Source organism: Vicugna pacos, chromosome X (assembly GCF_048564905.1).
Source record: "Vicugna pacos chromosome X, VicPac4, whole genome shotgun sequence".
NCBI lineage: Eukaryota > Metazoa > Chordata > Mammalia > Artiodactyla > Camelidae > Vicugna > Vicugna pacos.
In genome coordinates this window covers 97497752-97511715 of record NC_133023.1, presented here as the reverse complement: position 1 = coordinate 97511715, position 13964 = coordinate 97497752, and positions in this window count along the sequence as shown.

Here is a 13964-nt window from a genome sequence, read left to right as displayed (position 1 = left end):
CATAGGCAAAACATTATCTGACATACATTTCAAAAATTTTCTCCTAGAAGAAATAAAAGCAAGAATAAACCAATGGGACCTAATGAAACTTACAAGCTTCTGCAGAGCAAAGGAAACCAGAAATAAAACAAGAAGAAAACCTACGGAATGGGAGAAAATTTTTGCAAGTGAAACCGACAAAGGCTTGATCTCCAAAATATATAAGCAGCTCATACGACTCAATAAGAAAAAAATAAACAACCCAATCCAAAAATGGGCAGAAGACCTAAACAAGCAATTCTCCAAGGAAGACATACAAATGATCATTGGGGTTTTTAAAGGGTGTAAGTGCCCTGTTTGTGTTCTTCCGTGAGATGGCCATTCAGATGCGGCCCCAGGAGGAGACAGGGGATAGGCTCAGGGAAGCAGAGTTTATTATACTGTCTCATGCTAGAGACGGGAGGGCCAGCGCGCCCGAAGGGCCACATGGGGAAGACACCAGACTGGCCAGGAGGCAGAAGACAGGAGAGAGGGAAAGGGTCAGGCCTTTATTGGCGTTCCTGCAGGAAAGGCAAAGCAAGGCAAGGTGACCAGTTTCAGATGGGCTGCTTTGAATCATTTCCCTGGGCTAGAGGGGTAGTCCCTACTTGTCTGACACCTGGCCCTGGGTGATTAGGGCAGAGGAATATTGTCTCCTCGGGGGTAGGAGCCAGACAGAGGAGATATGCATATCAAAGGCCTGTTTCTGCGTGGACACTTTATCTCTAAGAATTGGCTAGCCCCTGGAGGGGCAGACTTTTTCCAGCCAGGAAGATACTTTTTTTTAGGATGTCAAAGCATCATAATATACAGAAAATTTTAAATATTTTTAATAGACTTCTTTAGCTGTTCATTTGGCTTGTCCACGTCTTGACTTTGTATAGTAAGCCACGAGCACTCTCAGCACGAAGGCACAGGAGGCCACCTGGTAGCAGGAGTTCTAACAAGAGAAGCAGTGCTGTACTTGGATGTGGTCGCAAATATTAAGGCTGATGATGTACATCCCTGTGGCCTCCTGTTAGGGTCTGGAGGGCTGGGTCAGCCGATCTCCAGCAGGCCCAAGGCAGCTGTTCTGTCTGATACATCTTTGCTTGAACAATTGGATTAAGGTGATGTTTTGATATATTGCTAGTCACCTTTTATAGCCCCAAGTCTCTGACACTCTTGGCTTCCTAGGTGATTGTATTCCTCCTGGCTGTGGCAGCCCTGTGAATACAGCGTGCTGAGAGTCAAAGGAACATAAATACACTTTCCAGCCCCTATCCTGGAGCGTTCTGAGACTGCTTAGAATAATCAGCTGTGCGATGGATGTTTAGCTTTTGTTGGCCATCTTTCTGATGAAGTACCACAGGAAGGAATATTAACTCACTTGTTTACTTTTAATTTTTTTTCTACAGGTTGGAGTGGTATTTTTTATTAATGGTGAAATTTTAGCATTGAAGAAAATTTTGAATTTGATAAACCTTGATATCTTAGTGGCTTATTAAAGCCCCAAGTAGGAGTGGGGCTCTCTCCCACACTCGGGGACTCAGACTGACAAGAGACTCGGCTCTCTTCAACACATAATTTCTCTGTATTGACATCCAGCTGGCAGACAAGGAAAGAAACCGCAAGAGAGATGTGTATGGCCCAGACAGGGAGGTTGTGCACATAAATTCCACACAATTCTCTTAGCCAGATCTCAGTCACATGGCTTTGCAAGGACGCAAGAGGAACCAGGAAATGGGCTGACAGAGCAGCCACTTCCCAGCATCAGCCCACCTCAGTGCAGCTATGCACAGCTACTGTTTTCCATTTGGCAGCAGTGTAATCGTAATCATTTTGTATCCTGCTTTTTCGCTTAACATATATTAAAACCATTCCTATCTGCACAGTTGGCATAATTATTTGTAGTTGCAATATAGTGTTCTATTGTATTGTTGAATCATAATTGTTTAGGCCACTCCTTATTGGGTATTTAGATTATTTTTCTGGTTTGAGGATTATACATTTCCTTTCTGTGAACATCCTCCTGCTTCAAGACTTCTCCCTCTGTGAAATTACTTTCTTAGAGTAAATCCTTCTGACTTGAATTAGTCAAAGGAAGTGGCTTTTACATCTACCTTCAAAATGATGTTTCTGTTCACAAGGCCACCAGCGTAGTCTAGAGATTCTGGTTCCATTGAGTCTTACCAGGCAATGAGGATTGAAGCATTGCTTTTCTAATCTGCAGAGTAGCCTAGAGGAAGCACAGTCTTCTTCCCTCGTTACTGCTGTAAAGTTATCCTTAAATATTTGGGGAATGTTTCTTTATCGAAAAGGGACAGTCAAAAATTCCTCTCCCTGAGTTTCTGAATAAACTGACACATCTACACAATGGAGTACTATGTGGTGGTTAAAAAAAAGTGAGGGAGATTCTAATGGACTGATTCGGAATAATTTCAAGGATATACTCCGTAAGCGAAGAAAATAAAGTGCAAAAGACTATCTATACTATGCTACCCTTCATGTAAGGAAGAAACGAGTTTAAAAAAATACACACATATCTGCTTATTTGTACAATATATACAGGAAGGATAAGCCAGAAACTGAGGAGACTGATTATCTGCAAAACCTGGGACAGAATGAAGGGAAGAATGGCCTTGAGGTAATAAGCAAGAGGAGGTAGGGACTCTTGGAGTTTATTTTTTTGTATAGCTCTGATTCTTAGAACCATGGTAATGTTCCCTGTACCCCACCAAAAACAAATCAATAATTTAAATCAACCAAGAAGGGGTGGGGGAGAACTCAATTGGAATACAAATAATATTCCTAACTGTATTTCAGATGACTCACATCACCACACTGAAGGGAGTTGTAAGAGAGGAACTGACCTGAGTAACTGGTAGGTAGCCTCTGAGACGGCCCCCAGAGATCCCTGTATCCTGGCTTACATGTTCTTCTGTAATCCATTCTTGAGTGGTCCTCAATTCAATGATTGCTTCTAGTGAAAGGAATGTGACAGAGATTATGGGATGTCAGTTCTGAAATTAGTCCAAAAAATGGAGTCTTCTGTCTTGGATACCCTTTTTCCTTTCTCATTCTGACAGAAGCTTGCTGCTGTGTTGTGAGCTACCCTACAGAGAGGTCCCTGTGGCAAGGAATTGATGTTTCCAGTTGGATAGCCATCGAAGGACCAAGACCCCCCCAGCAACCATGAGTGAGCTTAAGATAACTGCATCCCTGGTTGGCACCTTGATGGCAGCCTTGTGAGAGACCATGAGCCTAAGGCATCTACCTAAGTTATGCCCAGATTCCTGACCCACAGAAATAGAAAAATGTTTGTGGTTTTCAGTTGCTAAATTTTGGGAGAAATTTGTTGAGGAGCAATAGTTAACTAATGAGCAACTTTGGAAAACAGCATTCTGACTGGTTACGGTAAGGTTAAGGACAAAAAAACTGTACACAGATACTGCAATCTTTTGGTAACACTTTTATTCACAGGGTATTGTTTAGCAATTCTTTAACAACTTTATGTGATCAAGATTGAACAAATAAAATAAATCAATTGTAGATAATGAGAGCCAGTTTTCTCATAGGTGGAAAAAGAAGTTACAAATAAGGAAAGAGGGAAGGCTAGAATGATGGAGGTGTTGGACTGGATTCGGGGGTATCAATATAAACATGGCTTTTAGTATAGATACAGAAATAGATATTGACGTTTCTTATACATGGGTTAATATACACACCTGTATTTCTAACTTTACTCTCTGAGAGGATCTAGGACTCAGGACAACCCATTAGCAATAAGCACATGTAGTGCCCAGACCTTGATTTCTAAATGTAGTTTTCCAATAAAAAGAACCAAGACTCCTCAGAGAAGTGACTGGTTCCAGAGTTGGAGCATAGAAAATATAAGGTGAACCTGAAACATCTTGTGGTAACAGAAAATGAGAAAAATGTTCTCACCAAAAAAAAGCATGTCAAAAGGAGACAAGATCCAATCTGATGGGCCTACTGGCCAATCTGGGACAAGTGGAGCAACAAGATAAATGATGATAGTATTGTGTTAGAACCTATAGAATGAAATAAATATCCATTTGTCTGTACTGATATAAATGAAAGAATGAATATATAAATGGAAGATACCTTAGTCCATTTGGACTGCTGTAACCAAGTGCTATAAGCTGGGTGGCTTATAAACAGCAGACATTTATTTCTCCCTGTTCCGGAGGCTGGAAGTCCAAGGCCGGGTGCCAGCAAGGTCAGCTTCTGGTGAGGACTCTCTGCCTGGTTGTAGACTGCTGACTTCTTGTGTCCTCACATGGCAGAAAGAGAGCAGCAAGCTGTCTCTCAGCTCTTGTAAGGACACTGTACTTCATGACCTTATCTTGTCCTAATTACCTCCTGAAGGCCTCACTTTTACTATCATCACATTGGCAGGTAGGGTTTCAACATACGAATTTGATAGGGACACAAACATTCAGCATGTAATAGAATGGGCAGCTCTTCCTTACAGAAGAATTCCAATTAGTATATGTGGAAGGAGCGAGCAATGCAGAGTCACCTTTAGGCAAACACCACAGTGATAATTATTTACAGTAAGATTCACCGATGAATACAAGAAAATCAGTGTGTGAGAGTTTGAGGAGAAGCAGGATATTGGCATAGTCTCAAAATATCTTAAAGATGTTTACCAACTGCAAGGGGAAAAACAATATTAACTTTACAGTGGAGAGACCAATTAAATACCACCTAAACCATCTAATCAGGATTAACGTCAAGGGTAGTAAGACACATGGCATGACCTACCCCCTGATATGCATTAGGGGGCACAATATAACTTCTGTAGCATTCACGCCGACACTACATAACCTGTCTAGCCAAACCCAAATTGAGGCCCATTCAGCAAATTAACCTCTCAGTAATCTTCAAGTGTCCAGGTTATGAAAGAAATGAATTCTGAGGAATTGTTGCAGTTTGGAGAGGACTGAAGAGAAATAACAATTGAATGCAAGGTGAGATCCTGGAACAGAAAAAGGACATTAGTGGAAAAACTGCTGAAACTTGAATAAGGCACGTAGTTAATAGTATTTCGTTAATATTCATTTCCTGATGTTGATGAGTGTACTGTGGTTATTATGTAAGCTGTTCATTAGGGGAAGCTGGATAAAGGGCAGGCACGAACTCATTTTTGCAACTTTTCTGCTGGGAAAATTGCTTCCTGAAGATATCTGGTCCCAACCCTGAGGGCAAGACTTGCCTGGTTTTTGGCAGAGGGTGGGGGGTGATTTTCAGTCTTTTTACAAATGTTTCTATGGGACATACTTTTATTAGTTATATGTTCAGTGGGCTAGTTAATCTATAGATTTGTAAGTCTATAAATAAAAATGATCTTGTATCACTTGACCTAGAACCTCAGAATTATGCTGTTTCTGCATGCTTCTAAATAGGTGTTGTCTCAGGCTCTGCTTTGGACTGTGTATGGCATGTGATATGGTTTGTACGTTGAATGGTGGAAGGCCTAGACACTTACCATGGTTTCCAGCAGCCCGTAGTGCAGTATTGCAGAGCTGTTGCTACCAGGATCCTTGTCTCTGCATAGTTCCTAAACCGCAGCTGCAAACGATAAAAGCCTTGGGTGCCCTTTTTAACTCACAGGCTAATTTATGTCTTCTGTCAGTGTTCTCTTGACCAGGGTTTGTTTCACCAGAAGCAGGAGGAGGAAGAATTACATGTTGGAACAGTACAGGTAGCACACGTTCAATAGCTTAAATCAATTTGAAATTGCCCTAAGTGATGACCCTGTAAAGTAGTTCTGACATGGGAGACTTACACTTAAAGCCTCATGTTAGGGTCAAAAATAAGTATTTGGCCAACTCGTTCTCTTCTTTATCATAGAGTGACCCTTTAATAAGAATGAATTTTTTTTATAAAAGTGACACAGTGTAGCTATAAAAATTCAAGCAATACAAAAAAGTACAAAGAATATATGTTTTTAAAAATCTCAAGTCTCAATGCTCAGAAATGACTGATAATGTCACACTGTGGCCATTATTGATAGCTCTCTCTATAAAGATGGAAGGGTGAATGGATGTGTTAGCTGTGCAGATAGAAACAAATTTAAAAGAACTGGATCATATAGAAGCATATTATTATTTTAATAATAAAAGGATTAGATTTTATTTTTCCTGATTTTAATAAAAGAAAAACAAGAGAGAGCTGAAGAAAAATCACTGAATGTTTGGTAAAATTTTCTTTGCCATAGGAGATACTGGTTCCTAAATGATTTCTTTAAGATTAAGAAAACAGATTCTAAAGAGCATTACAAGCCTGAAGTAATACTTGTAGGGCTCCATATTTCAATTTTTAACAGTATAAATGCCCTCAAAAGACCAGCTGCTTAGTTTTCTTACCACTTCTCTTCCTTCCCTTCCACCTCTCAGTTTTTGTTGCTTATTTGGGTTTTATGTCATCAGGGTTTACAATATTTACATTGTTATTCTGCAATCACAATTCTCTGTTAAGTTCTAGTTTAATTGGATTCAGTGCTTACTGTCCCATTACCTTATCTTGTCCTGAGTTCTTCATTAGACTCCCCTCTTGGTTGGCTGAATTTCATTATCAAGTAGTATTTCTTTTAAGAGGAGCTCATTAGGGCTACATTTCCTGAGTGTTTAATTTATTCATGTTTGAGACTATCTGCCTATTATTTTTATACTTGAACAACTTGTCTGGATAAAGCATTTTGGAGTCACATGTACTTTCCTTTAGTATTTTCATCTACTAGCACAAAAAGTTTCCAGGGAAGAGTCTGTAGCAAGAATTGCTTTTCTGAAAGAAAAAAAAAATTGCTTTTCTGCCTGGATACCTAAGTAGGTTATCCTCATACTTTAGGTTTAATAACTTAACCAGAAAATGTTTTGACGGTGGTTTCATTGTTTCAGTGTTTCTTGGTATACAGTGCGTGACCTTTTGACTGGAAGATCCAGTTTTTCCTTCTTGGAAATGTTCCTTATTTCAGAAACTCAGTTGTTGGGTCATCTTTATCTGTCCTTCATATCCGTCATCTTTTCTCTAGTTAGTGTCTTTTTCTTGGACAAACATCACTGATGTTGTGATTTATAATAATAAATAATATATTTAATCTTCTTACCTATTTCTGGCAGAGCTCTTAAAATCCTTGGAATTGAGGGGAAAAATAGAATGATTAAGATGTCTTTTGTTATTTTAATGGTGACTTGTGGATTGTCCTTCAGTCACCTAAGGATAAGGGTAAGGCTGGTCACCAGAGGAACTGACCATGTGATTAGAGGGTGGGGTCACCTTCTGGAAAGAGAGAGGGGCTGGAGGTTGAATCTGTTGCCAGTGGTCAATGATTTAACTAATCATGCCTGTGTAATGAAGCCTACATAAAACCCCAAAAGGACCACCAGGTCCAGGGAACTTTGGAGTTAGTGAACACAGAGATTTGAGGAGAATGGCACTTCAGGAGGGCATGAAAGCTCTAAGCTCTTTCCCCATACCTTGCCCTGTGCACCTCTTATCTGGCTGTTTCTGAGTTATATCCTTTTATAATAAACCCATAATCTGGTAAGTCAAATGTTTCTCTGAGTTGCATGGTCCACTACAGTGGCAAATTAGTCTAACCCAAGATGGGGTCACTGGGATCTCGAATAATTTATAGCCAGTTGGTCAGAAACACAGGTGACAACCTGAACTTGCAACTGGCCTCTGAAGTAGAAGGGGCGGAGGAATCTTGTAGGACTGAGCGCTCAACCTGTGGAATCTGATGCTGTCTCCAGCTGTCTCCAGAATTGTGGCTGAGTTGTAGGACACCCAGTTGGTGTCTAGGAGGATTGCTTGGCGGTGGTGAGAAAACCCCTCACCCCATGAAGTGGAATTGCGATCTGGACACTTACCTACCTTCCTTATCTCAAATTTTTCCTTCATTCAATCCATTCTATTTTCTTGTTATTTCCAATTTGTATATTATAATGTATATGAGGGGCATTTTAGTTTTCATTTTATTTTCTTAGCTTCTCCATCTCTGCCCTCTGATTTTATCTTACATTTTAACTCGTTTTATTTTATTTTATTTTACTTTTTTAGCATGAAGTTCTTTCAGAAAAAATATAAAAACTGCTTTGTTTTCTTGTTTTGTTTTCCTCTGAACTTGCTGATTCTTTCCTCCACTCCACTCCCCCTTTCCCACCCCCCTTCCCCCTTTTCTGCAGTAGTATGTTTGCAGAGTTGCTTTGTAATTTTGTTTTAATCTCATTCCTGCTCATCGTTGGTAGCTTTGTCCATACCATCAGTAGTAAATGATGCTGATCTTTATCCAGGTTCATCTTTTAAACCCCAGTCCCATGCTGAGGTACAGGATGAAATCTGGGTATTGGGTTTTGTAGTCTCAGTGCTGGAGGACACTTCCCTTAGGCGACTTAGTCTTATTGGTGGAGAGCTTGACTGGTGCAGCATGGGTATTTGCGGAGAAACCCATGTTGAGGATTTTGTCTTCTAAGAGCTTGTTAAACATGTCAGGGTTCCTCTACCCAGTTGGGGGTGTATTTCACTTGTGTCAGCTTTGCCTCATTTCCTTATCTCAACATGTTGCTTTGGAAAAGGTGATAAATCCTATTAGATCTTCCTGGCACTGCCGAGATCCCACAGGGACCTATGTACTGCCTCATTCCATTTCTCTACAAGTTGAGGGGTATTAATAAAACTCCCATGATTTGTTGGAGTCATCTTCCCTTTCTTCAGTTCTGCTTCTGAGAGCTGGGGTTGGAGTGAAGAGCCCAGCCATGGTGTGCTCTACTACGGTTCACTACCCCTTACTCAGCTCATGTCTTTTCCTTCTTCCCTTCCCAGCTAAAATGACACCATCAATCTGTTGATCCTCTAATCACTTGCCTCCATCTCTCCTGGCAAGACCACAGTCGTGGCTCATTCCAACTCTGCCTTCTCTGTGCATTCACCTGAGCAACTGAACATGGCTGGGAAAGCACACAGCCTTGCTGACTGGTTTCACAAACCTCAAGTGGGTCCTTAGTGCCACCTAACAATCCCACTGCTCTTCTGTAGTCCGCTTGTGTGCCCACTCTTCCAGATGACTGCTTCACACATGCTCCTCTCTCAAACACCCAACACCTCCTCCCTCAACTTCTCTCTCAGAGAGCGTTCTTGTTTCCTACTTTATTGAGAAAATTGAAGCTGTCTGAAGAAAACTGCAGAATCCTGCGAAAACATCTACCCACATACATTCATGTGTACTCATATTCACTGCCTTCTGTCTTATTACGAAAGATGAACTTCCACTGCTTCAAAAACCACCGCTTCCAACTCTTCATTGGATTCTGTCTCCCCTTTTACATTTTCAAGGACATAACTCCAGCAATTTTATCCTCTCCCTCATGTATTGGATTGAGGTTTTTTTTTTGTTATTAAATTGTATGAGCTGTTTATATATTCTTGAAATTAAGCCCTTGTCAGTCACATCATTTGCAAATATTTTCTCCCATTCTGTAGGTTGTCTCTTTGGTTTGTTTATGGTTTCTTTTGCTGTGCAAAAGCTTATAAGTTTAATTAGGTCCCATTTGTTAATTTTTTCTTTTATTTCTATTGCCTGGATAGACTGCCCTAGGAGAACTTTGCTAAGATTTATATCAGAAAATGTTTTGCCTATGTTTTCTTCTAGGAGTTTTATAGTGTCTTGTCTTATATTTAAGTCTCTAAGCCATTTTGAGTTTATTTTTGTGTATGGTGTGAGGGAGTGTTCTGACTTCACTGATTCACATGTGGATGTCCAGTTTTCCCAACACCACTTGCTGAAGAGACTGTCTTTTCTCCATTGTATATTCTTGCCTCTTTTGTCAAAGATTAATTGACCTTAGGTCTGGGGGTTTATTTTTGGGCTCTCTGTTTTGTTCCACTGATCCATGTGTCTGTTTTTGGGACAGTACCATGCTGTTTTGATTACTGTAGCTCTGTAGTATTGTCTGAAGTAAGGGAGGGTTATTCCTCCAGCTTCATTCTTTTTCTTCAGTATTGCTTTGGCAATTCTGGATCTTTTGTGATTCCATATACATTTTAGGATTATTTGTTGTAACTCTGTGAAAAATGTCCTGGGTAATTTGATAGGGATCACATTAACTCCGTAGATTGCTTTTGGTAGTATGACCATTTTAACAATATTATTTTTTCCAATCCAAGAGCCTGGGATATCTTTCCATCTTTTAAAATCATCTTTAATTTCTGTAATCAATATTTTGTTGTTCTCTGCATAAAAGTCTTTCACCTCCTTGGTCAGGTTTATCCCTAAGTATTTTATTTTTTTTATGTTATTTTAAGAGTGGTTGTTTCTTTACTTTCCTGTTCTGATATTTCCTTGTTAGTGTAAAGAAATGCATCTGATTTCTGTATGTTAATCTTGTTTCCTGATACCTTGCCAAATTCTTTTATCAGCTCTAGTAGTTTTTTTGTGGAGCCTTTAGGGTTTTCTATATATAGTATCATGTCATCTACATATAGTGACAGTTTTACCTCTTCTCTTCAAATTTCGATGCTTTTTATTTCTTTTTCTTGCCTGATTGCTATGGCTAGGACTTCCTATACTGTACTGAATAGAAGTGGAGAGAGTGGGCATCCTTGTCTTGTTCCAGATTTTAGCGGGAAGGCTTTCAACTTTTTGCAGCTGAGTGTTATGTTGGCTGTGGATTTGTCATAAATAGCCTTTATTATGTTGAGATATGTTCCCTCTAACCCACCTTGGTAAGAGTTTTTATCATGAATGGATGTTGAATTTTATCAAATGCTTTTTCTGCATCTATTAAGATGATTGTGATTTTTGTCCTGTTTTTTGTTGATGTAGTGTTATCATATTGATTGATTTGCGTATGTTGAACTATCCTCGTGTCCCTGGGGTGGATCTAACTTTATCATAGTGTATGATCTTTTTTATGTGTTGTTGGATTCTGTTAAGCAATAGCTTTTCTGAATGTAAAAGTTGTAAGAGCACTCAATGGATCCAAATAATCTTCAGTATATTTTGTCTTCATTCTTTCCCTTGACTCTTCTTTTGTGTCTTCAGCAAGGAGAGGTTGTAAAATACTAGCTCTTTTAAATTCAGATCCTTTCCTCCTTTCCTCATTTGTAAGAACTGACCCTCTCAGCCTCTTCTGCACAGACACCAAGGCTTTTCTCTTGCTGACTTGAGCATTCTTGGGCATCTGGGAAATATATATATCTTCTTGCTTTCCAGTTAGCAGAGCAACAAATGACTGCTCAGAGGGCCCAGTCAGTTTTCTGAACATTCTTTGTGGAATGCATAATTAGCCACTTAGAACATTACTCAACAAAAAGCATTGCTTTAGTTTGGAGAAACAGTGTTCAGATCAGTTTCCCTCATCCTGCTGGGTAAGCCGTTGCCTTTGGTCTGGCACACGTGTGTTTACACTATGTTTCATTTAACAAATACTTGTGGTCAATTCCTGGGGAAACACACAGTTAACAGCATTGCTTCCAAATAGTTAAATTCCTTCTTAACTGTTTTTTTTTCTTCATTGACTTTTCCAAGTTTGTGCTCACAAGGTTACTCTGTTAAAAAAAAAAATCCTCTATAGCTTTCTGATGCCAGATCTGACTTTGAAAGACTAGTGATGTTTCTGACTGCTGGTTACCCTTTAACATTATAATGAAGTGCAATGGCTATTTAGTTTTACCCTAAACTGGCATTAACGTGGTAGAGAAATTGTGTTCATTGGTAAGGAAGATTTGGAGCGGCAGTTGGCATGACTGTAGCATGCCTCTACTCTTTAGAATCTTTTCCAGGTGTATATTGTGGGTATAAGTGGAGAGACAAGTGATAAAAAAAGGAGGAGGGAGAGTTTGCTAGGATTTCTTACCTCTTGGGCATATAAAAATGGATTTTTAAGGATACTGCTCATATTCTTCAGGTCTAAGAGAAAGTAACTTCATGTCAAATAGTTATTGGTACTACTTAGGAATCAAAGATATACCTGTGGCCATTAGGACTTATATAAAAAATTCATCCTACAAACACTTATTGGTGTAATCATCACTTTTTTTGCTTTTTTATTTTTTAAAATTTTATTTGACTAACCTGTAAAAAGTGTTCAGCTAGGGGGAAATCCCTTTATTCTGAGGAAGGAACTTACTAGAGAGTTTATTTGGCAGTAAGCTCTAGGATTTTTAAAACTGTAGTGCTGATAAAATGTTATTTGCTCGGTTAATTCGTTTTCTCTCTTGCTCTGTCTTAACCTCTATCTCAGAAATATTTTCTTAGGAAGCTGGAAAGGTCTTGTGTCCCTATTTCTACATGGTTATGTGGCACTTCATTACAGTTGTAAAATACTCTTAAAGACTCCAAAGTTTCAAAAGTATTCCTCTTGGAGGTTTCAAGGAAAATGCCATGGTCATATCAAATTGACTCATGTTGAAGAGTTGTTATGTACTATACATCAGTGCAATGTATCCTGGGCATATAGATCTTAGTTACTGTTATGGGTTAAATTGTGTCCCTAAGAAAGATTTGTTCAAGTCCTAACCCTGTGAATGTGACCTTATTTGGAAATAGGGTCTTTTCAGATTTAGTCGAGTCAAGATGAGGTCATGTTGGAGTATAGTGGGCCCTTTAAGTTCAATATGATTGGTTTCCTTATAAGAAGAGAAGGGACACTGATGCACGTAGAGAGAAGATGGCCACGTGAAGACAGAGGCAGAGATTGGAGTTATGCTGCCATAAACAAGGAATGCCTGGGGCTCCACAGGGCTGGGAGGGTCAAGGAAGGGTCCTTCATTTAGAAAGTTCAGAGGGAGCATGGCCCTGCCAACATCTTGATTTTGGACTTTTGGCCTTCAGAACTGGGGAGAATACATTTATAATAAATGTAAGCCACCCAATTTATGGTACTTTGTTATGACAGTCCTAGGAAATGGATACAGTTACTGAAAAACGGGACATAACTCTTCTAAAATGCATTAAAGCTACCTGCAAGGAGGTATAATTCGATGAGCAACAAGGTGTATTGCCTGATAAATCTCTAATTATGGAACTCTGCATACGTTCCAGAAGTAGAAGACAACTGTTTGTTTTGATGCCTCCCACCTTGCTTGGACAACGAGCAAAAAATTGTACAAATATGAAAGATACCTCAGTGGATTTGATGTTCAAAGACAGGACCTAGTTTCCCATAGCAATGTCCTCTTATGATATTGGGTATCTTGCTTTTAGTCCCTAAGTTCCCTAATCAAATTGGTACCATAGCAACGATGACAGCATCTGTGTGAATGAGACAGTGCAATGCAATCCACTCTTTGAAATCCCTGCATTGGAGCAAAGGCAACATAATTAAACTTGGAGATACAAAGTTCAGGATTTCCTATCATGAAAAATTCAACCTTTACTCATGAGCACGGGAAAATCAATTTAGTCAGCCCTTGGTATCTCTTGTACTGCAGGGTTGCTGGCTAAAGGGGAGTGGTCAGAAAGGTTTTGCCAATCTTATGAGGGCTCTTTACAGTACAACAGATATCAGGGGCCCCTGTCTAACTCCTATCTGGACAAGATTTAACAAGAAGAAATAAAGCCATGTTCCTAGGTCCCTCTCAGCCTATAGATAGCATGTTCATCCACACTCTCCCTTAATCCTACAGAATATAGCTGATCTCTTTGGTATTGATGTCCCTTTTCTGTTTAACATTAGATCTTTTGCAGGAGGAATTATATGATTGGTTTTCCTAAATTACATACATGTAAAAAACCAACTGCTTTATTTTCAGGGTTGGCAGGCACAAGGAAGATATTATGCTAAACGTCACCTATATCATTATGTTCACAATCATCATTAATCATTTATTTAGGGTCTACTGTGTAAAGGGCAGCAGCTAATGTCTTGGGAATGAGGAAGTGTAAGGCATGATATCCTGGCTCTCAAGAGCTGACAGTCTAATTGGAAAGGTGGAGC